General features: G+C 42.8%; 1 protein-coding gene across 1 annotated transcript in view; it reads left to right on the top strand.

The window, feature by feature from the left end:
• The window catches only part of LOC308286553 (RNA-binding motif, single-stranded-interacting protein 2-like), a 92,354-nt gene that overhangs the window by 50,588 nt on the left and 35,766 nt on the right, over positions 1-6,000 (top strand). The gene's annotated exons all lie outside the window — the stretch shown is intronic.

Genomic DNA, 6,000 nt, shown 5'->3' with positions numbered 1-6,000 from the left:
AAAGATCACAGTGAGGCCTTGTCTGTCGAGAGACATTCAAACGTTTAAACATTTTGCACATATTAATAACTTGCTTTCATCCACGTTCAGTTTATCAGTCCAGCTTGTCCAGCTAGCTAATCTGATCTTCAAGGTCACAAGTAATACGTTGTGATGAATAAATAGTGGATAGTTCATCCTCTTCCTCCACTACAGAACGACTCCTCTTTCCTTGTCTAATTATTTTAGTTTTTGCGCTGTACTTCCCTAATGCAAGGGTTCCCAAACCTTTTCTCAGGCCTCATGGCCAGTTCAAAAATGTCATATTTGAACTGGGGACCCCCCACCCTGACAAGCACGTAAATGCTCTGTCGCGCGGCAGCGTTCTGTCAACTAAAGCATGAATCAAACTTACGTTACGCCTCCTCTGTTGACCCCATCCCTTCCACTTCCCATTCTTTTGTTTCTCTCTTTCGTCATCCCTCCCTCCCTCCCTCCCTCCCTCTTTCCCTCTCCCTCCCCCTGTCTTGTATATGTTGCTAACAGTTTCCCTCTCTCCCTCTCTGTCTTGTGTACGTTGCTAACAGTCTGTCTGTCTGTCTGCCTCCCTCTCCCTCTCTCTCCCCCTCTCCCTCTCTCTCTCCCTCCATGTCTTGTATACAGTATGTTGCTAACAGTCTCTCTCCCTCCCTCTTTCTCTCCCTCCCTCCCTCCCTCCTCCTTCCCTCTCCCTCTCTCTATATCCCTCCCTCTCTCCCTCCCTGTCTTGTGTATGTTGCTAACAGCCTCCCGTGGCGAGGCTTTGCACGGAGCTCTTTGTGTCAAATGTCCGCAGTCAAAGCAACTCTTGTCAGCCCATTAAGCTGATCCCTGCGCGCCTCTCAGGCACCCCATTGAGGGAAGCCCCCGGGAGGGTGCCACTACACCCACTGTCAATGGGACTGGCACAATGGGCCCGCATTGTCCGTTGTCTGGGCCAGGGCCTGGGGCTGACACCAGCGCTTAATACACTCCACCCCGCTAGTATCCCTGATCGCCTCCATCCACCCCTACACACCCACACCCACCCTCCATCCACCCAAACAGACCCAGCAGTGCCATCAGGGGTCTCCCTCCTCCACTCGAATCCTAGAAGAACTGTCTTACAGTGTTTCCCCAATAATGGGTCGGGATCCATTTTGGGGTCCCAGAATCATTTTTTGTGGGTCCTGAGTGAATATCCCCCTTTCTACCATGTCTATATATATAAAATAATAATCATATACTGTATTATTTCAAAAGATTTAAAAGGTTTTTTATTTCAGAAATGTAGAATAAATAAATAATAACAAAATATTCTCAGATAGGGGTGGTCTGTGGCTAAAGACATTTTTGGGGGTCCTTGATATAAAAATGATTGGCCAAACAGACCCAGTGTTGTTGCTGGATTCCTTGCGAGAAACAAGCAACCAGATCTACGAAAACGCTAATTTTTGAAAAAACACAAAAGGTTAAAATATAGAGCGATAAGAGGTTTCTGCCTGGCCAACAGTGTCCAATAGTTGCTTACCACCTCTGGGTGAAACCAGTGTTTGATTTTGACAGCAAATCTTGATTTAGTTTTAGTCATAGTCTTTTGAATAAAAGGTATTTAGTTTAATTTAGTTCATCTGAAATGTTTTAGTCGACTAAGTAAGTAAGAAAGTCTTCTCGAGCCATGAGGCCCATAGGGCCTATACTGTATCTATCTACAGGGCCTATCTCCTGATTCTGTAGTGTGACTGTGTGAGGCAGCTTGATGTACAAGTACCTGTACACCCCCTGGACATGACACTAGTATGTCACAGGGACTTACCAATCCAACCCCTGCTGCTTTAGTCGACTAAACTGTCGACTAAAACCACAAAATTGTCAATATATTTAGTCTTAGTTTTAGTCACCATAGCTTAGCTTTTATTTCGTTTTTATTGAGTTATTGAGTTGAAAAAAGGTAGTCGAATCGTCATGGTTTTAGTTGGTCTCACTCTGTCACAATTATCGTCTAAATCGCAATTATTTGACATAATCACAATTATTTTGTCATAATCGTTTTTTATTTTGAAACTAAATTTTATATTTTCAAACATTTTCAAAAATAGTGGAAATAGCAGATCCACAAGCTCACAACGTGTTGCGGTACGACGCGTTGTAAGCTGGTAGATCGGCTATTTCCACTATCAATGTTCTTTTTTAAGTATAAAGTTGTCAATTATGTCAAGTCATTTCTTAACATATTTAGGTTATGTGTCATATCTGCCATGTGCAACTTCAAAGCCTCCAAGCCAAGCAGAAATCTATTTGTCGACGACAAAAACCCAATTAAATCGTGTTAAATGGTCATGTAAAATGTCATCATGGTGACAGCCCTAGGTTTTAGAGGAGGGTGAAACAGAACACTGAAGCTGCAGTGTGGTCTCTCTCTGATCCTCTGTCTCCTGATGCAACCCAACACCTCCATTCAGCCTCTACCCCAGACAGCAGTGCTGAAGAAGTACTCGCATATTTTACTTAAGTAAAAGTATCAATATACTTATAGGGCTGTCACAATTATGACATTTTACATAACGATTGATTGTCACTCAAATAATTGCGATTAACGATTTAATTGTGTTTTTGTCATTGACAATTACATTTCTGTTTGGCTTGTAGGCTTTGAAGTTGCACATGGCAGATATGACACTAAATACACAAAGAAATGACTGACATATTTGACAACCTAACTACTTAAAAAATAACATTGATAGTGGAAATAGCTGATCTACAAGCTCACAACGCGTCGCGATGCGTCGCGTTGTGTTGCGATTAGACGATTATGTAATAATTGTGACAGCCCTAAATATACTGCAATGTAGAAACACTCTGTCAGAGATGGACAGAGTACGTGACCCCAGCGCTTGAGTAAGAGTACAGATACTCCTGGTCAAAATGTACTCCACTACAAGTAAAAGTGGCTCAGTCAAAATGTTACTCAAGTTAAGATAAAAAAAGTACTTGCTTTTAAATGTACTCAAGTATTCAAGAGTGCAAGTAAAAGTAGCCTAAAAGTAAGAATATATTTCTTATTCTTCACATCAATGAATTACTCTAATTTCTTCACAATGAATGTATAGGACCTTGTAACTCTAGTTTCAGAGAAGTAACTCTGAAACACATTTACATTTACTCAGTTACTGTCCACCACTGCACTCTCTTACAAGTAAAAGTTCCGAATTCAAAATTGACTTGATTGCGACCGTCAGGGAGCAGTTTACTATGAAAACCTCCACCGTCCGTCCGTCCGTCCGTCCGTCCGTCCGTCCGTCCGTCCGTCCGTCCGTCCGTCCGTCACACCTTTGTGACCATCAACAAACGTCACACCTTTGTTGATGTTTAAATCGAAGAGTCTTGGTCAAATACTTCTGTTGGTTTCTGCACTGATCATTTATACAATTCAGCTGTGTTTGCTTGTGTCATCATGATGAGGTCATAAATCAGCCATGCCCAAATATAGATTTTACGGGTTTACATGCTTACTCAGTTATTCGTTATGTGAAAGTCCTATGACGTCTATGATATCTGACATCATCATACATACATTCCCTTTTATGCCCATAAATGGAGATCCCCTCTGTAGAACCAGCCACTGACATCACTGTAATGTCAGGGGAACCAAATCCCTTTTATGCCCATATGGAGATCCCTGTGATGCCAGGGGAACCAAATCCCTTTTATGCCCATATATGGAGATATGGAGATCCCCGTGTTGCCAGGGTAACCAAATCCATTTTATGCCCATATATGGAGATCCCTGTGATGCCAGGGGAACCAAATCCCTTTTACGCCCATATATGGAGATCCCTTATGTCATCAATATTAAGCCCATATCTGTGAATATCTTTGGGTACCAGATGTCTCCATATATGGTTAAATGGTCCGATATACATCACTGGCCAGAAGACCAAGAAATGGTGCAACCTCGCCCTTTGCTTTTCTCCCTATAGGCATCTTACTGGTAGGTAGTTTAATGAGGAATGCAGTATGGTGGTAGGTAGGTAGTTATGGCCTTTGATGTAAGATTTTCACTTTCTAGGATAACTATATTTGCTATTCCCAGATGATGCCCTTTTAGGGTACCCCTCATGCCCATATATGGAGATCCCCAGGCTTTACTAATTAACATAAGTTTTATGCCCATATATGGAGATCAGTGTCCCAATGTCATCAGATATATGGGCATAAATGGACACAGGCAAACTAGATGGGCTGTATGGTTATCCAGATGTGTGATGTAAGTGTTTTATTCCAAATGTGGCACCCCACAGACATATTTCCAGAAACAAAATCCCTTTCATGCCCATATATGGAGATTTCTGATGTCATCAATCCCAGGCCCTGTAAAAAACATGGTTGCTATGGTATGAGCAACTTATGTCTCCATATATGGAGATTCAACTTCAATGAGTAACCATGGCAAACTGTCAACTGCCCGTATGTCTTGATAATTGGTAAAACAAACTTTTGGCCTATTTGTGGAGATAAGCGACCAACGGTCGCTTATCTCCCGATTAGGGAGTCTTACTGGTTTGCGACCGTCAGGGAGCAGTTTACTATGAAAACCTCCACCGGCCGTCCGTCCGTCCGTCCGTCCGTCCGTCCGTCCGTCCGTCACGTCACACGTCACACCTTTGTTTGTGTACGGTGTGATGTCATATATCTTCAGTATGACATCACACCACATGTGTAAACAAACCTTTGTGTACGTTGCTGTGGCAACAGTCTGTTGTTGCTGGTCTGTTAGTGTACGTTAGCAACCACCTTAGCAACCATGGTTTTACCCTAGCAACCAACTGTTTACCCTAGCAACCAACTGTTTACCATAGCAACCATGTTTTTTTACCCTAGCAACCAACTGGGCATAAAAGGGATTCTGTTTGGGATCTCCATATATGGGCATAAAAGGGATTCTGTTAGGGATCTCCATATATGGGCATAAAGGGATTCTGTTAGGGATCTCCATATATGGGCATAAAAGGGATTCTGTTAGGGATCTCCATATATGGGCATAAAAGGGATTCTGTTAGCTGTTAGTGATCTCCATATATGGGCATAAAAGGGATGCTGTTAGGGATCTCCATATATGGGCATAAAAGGGATTCTGTTAGGGATCTCCATATATGGGCATGAAAGGGATTATGTTAGGGATCTCCATATATGGGCATAAAAGGGATTGTATCCCAGATGATGCCCTGTTAGGAGATTCATGACACGCGTGTCAGAAAATGCATGACACGCTGCTGCGCCACACTCAGCACCCCTAAAAACCAGTACTTGGGATTTGTTGATGTAAATGTTCACATAGAGTGTAATAATTGGTAAAACAAACTTTTGGCCTATTTGTGGAGATAAGCGACCAACGGTCGCTTATCTCCCGATTAGGGAGTCTTACTGGTTGCGACCGTCAGGGAGCAGTTTACTATGAAAACCTCCACTGGCCGTCCGTCCGTCCGTCCGTCACACGTCACACGTCACACGTCACACCTTTGCCCTGCTCATATCTCCGCATCAGTATGACATCACGCCACATGTGTACACAAACCTTTGTGTACGTTGCTGTGGCAACAGTCTGTTGTTGCTGGTTTGTTAGTGTACGTTAGCAACCACCTTAGCAACCATGGTTTTACCCTAGCAACCAACTGTTTACCCTAGCAACCAACTGTTTACCATAGCAACCATGTTTTTTTACCCTAGCAACCAACTGTTTACCATAGCAACCAGATACGCAGAGCAGGGATCTCCATATATGGGCATAAACAGGTGACATCACACTGATGTCAGATACTCAGAGCAGGGATTTCTCCATAATATATGGGCATAAAAGGGATTCTGTTAGGGATCTCCATATATGGGCATAAAAGGGATTCTGTTAGGGATCTCCATATATGGGCATACAAGGGATTCTGTTAGGGATCTCCATATATGGGCATAAAAGGGATTCTGTTAGGGATCTCCATATATGGGCATAAA

Source organism: Nannobrachium achirus, assembly GCF_963921795.1.
Source record: "Nannobrachium achirus genome assembly, chromosome: 6".
Lineage (NCBI taxonomy): Eukaryota > Metazoa > Chordata > Actinopteri > Myctophiformes > Myctophidae > Nannobrachium > Nannobrachium achirus.
Note: the sequence above shows the minus strand (reverse complement) of the source record. Positions and strands in the feature narration are given on the sequence as shown.